This window comes from Cebus imitator, unplaced genomic scaffold, assembly GCF_001604975.1.
Source record: "Cebus imitator isolate Cc_AM_T3 unplaced genomic scaffold, Cebus_imitator-1.0 Scaffold312, whole genome shotgun sequence".
NCBI classification, from domain to species: Eukaryota; Metazoa; Chordata; class Mammalia; order Primates; family Cebidae; genus Cebus; species Cebus imitator.
In genome coordinates, this window is record NW_016107627.1 from 176,439 (window position 1) to 178,653 (window position 2,215).

Here is a 2,215-nt window from a genome sequence, read left to right on the forward strand (position 1 = left end):
TTTTTTTAAGGCAAGGTCTCACTCTGTCACCCAGGCTGGAGTGCAGTGGCACAATCACAGCTCACTGTAGCCTCAACCTCCTGGGCTCAAGGAATCCTCCCACCTCAGCCTCCTGAGTAGCTGGGATAATAGGCATGTGTCACCATGCCCGGCTAATTTCCTTCATTTTTTGCAAAGACGGAGTCTCACTATGTTGCTCAGGCTGTTCTCAAACTCCTGGGCTCAAGCAGTTCTCCCACCTGGGCCTCCCAAGTGCTGGAACTACAGCTGTGCGCCATTGCGCCCAGCCTACAACCTCCCTTCTTCCTACCTCCTCATCATTTTCATTCCCAAACATCAGTCTTCTCTCTGTAATCTCCATGTTTATCTCACTCTCTGCCCTGCTGACACCATGAGAATGGCACCTCACATCTCCAGTTGCAGGGAACATAATGAACTCCTGGCCCCATCACTCTGCTCTGGAATCTACAGCTGCATTTGCACTGAGACCACCTGTGCCTTGCATGGTTGCTCCCTGCCAGTGACTGAGGGTGGCAGGGAAGCTGTAGCAGGCCTGTTGCTGGGGGATGTGGAACTCCATTGATGACTAAGGCAGAGGTTTGAGGTCTCTCCAGTGGCCTTGTTTACCTCTCTTACTTAGAATTCCACTGTGGCCCAAGATGCTTCCTTCCTTCTCTCTCTGTTAACCTTGGATCACACCTGCACTGCGCTCCGATGGCTCTCCTACTGTCTCCTGAGCTCCTTCCCATTTTCCCTTGGAGTCAGTACCCCAATAAGTATCTAGCATGACTAATCCTATCAGGTGACTCAGATCAGCACAGTCATTTTCCCCAGAGAAAAGTTTAGGTTTATGGTTTCAGCGACTGGTACTCACAAATTTCTTTAGTTCTATCTGTTCTCTTCTCTGTCCAAGGCTGAACCTCCATCTGCCAACTGGAAATGTGTTTGGCTGTACCTCAGCCCCTTGTGGAACAATGGCTGGTGACTTCCCAGTATCTGTTCTCCCTTCCCTCTCATAGTAATAGAGCCTCAACTTTTAACTAGGCTCATGGATACCCAAAGTAAAGACTACATTTACCAGCGTCCCTTGCAGCTATGTACAGTCATGGCAAACTCTGGCCAATGCAATAGCAGTGGCAGTGATGTGGCAGTGCAACTTCTGGGTCATATCCTTAAAGACAAAGGTGCATCTTTCCCTCCCTACTGGCTCCAGCATGGATGTGGTGGTGAACCCAGTTAGATCAAAAGGAGAAGCGGCACCCCAGGGGGACAAAGCAACAAGATAGAGGGAGTTTAGGCCTCTCATAACTGTGGAACAGAAGCCTCTTATGAGCTTGGGCTTCCATGAAGAAAGAAATAAACTTTTATTTTCCTGTTTAACTCACTGTTACTTCAGGTCTCTGTCATATCCACTGAACCCACAGCCCGAAGCATAAGACATCCCAAGCCTAACTCATAACCTTGCATCTTCCCTGGTAAACCAAGTCCTCGACTCCACTGCCTCTCTCAAAAGCTCCTTCTTCTATGATCTCACACTGAACATCTAGGTGGCCTTTCTTCCCTGAGTTAAATCTGACCTACTGTGCTATGTTTTGTTTGTCAGGTTTATTGAAGTATAATTTACATACCATAAAATTCAGACTTTTAAAGTCTACAGTTTGGTGAGTCTTGACAAGTGAATATAGCTGTGTAACCATCACCACAGTCAAGTAGAGAAAGTACATCTGTTGTCCCCATCCCCACCTCCAGTCCTGGGCAGCCACTGGACTGCTTTGTGCTCTGTAGTTTTTCTTTTTCCATACTGCCATATATGGGATATAGACCCACATGATACGTAGTCTTTTGTATCTAACTTCTTTCAGTTCACAGAAGGCTTTTGAGATCCAACCATGCTGTTGCATCAGTCACTACCTCGTTCCTTTTTATTACTAAGTAGCATTCTATTGTGTGGAGTTACCACAATTTTCTACCCATTTACCAGCTGATGGACATTTGGCTTGTTTCCACTTTTTGATTATTATGAATTAAGCTACTGTGCACATTTGCATTTAGGTCTTTATACAGATATATCTTGCATTTCTCTTCAGCAGATATCTATAGTGGAACTGCAGGGCTGAATTAACAACGTCTTAATAATCTCCCTGGCCGGGCGCGGTGGCTCAAGCCTGTAATCCCAGCACTTTGGGAGGCCGAGGCGGGTGGATCACGAGGTCAA

At 46.7% G+C, this 2,215-nt stretch overlaps 1 protein-coding gene across 37 annotated transcripts in view; it reads right to left on the minus strand.

Annotated features, from left to right (window-relative positions):
* The window catches only part of DOCK9 (dedicator of cytokinesis 9), a 296,457-nt gene that overhangs the window by 81,517 nt on the left and 212,725 nt on the right, over window positions 1–2,215 (minus strand). The window lies entirely within an intron of this gene.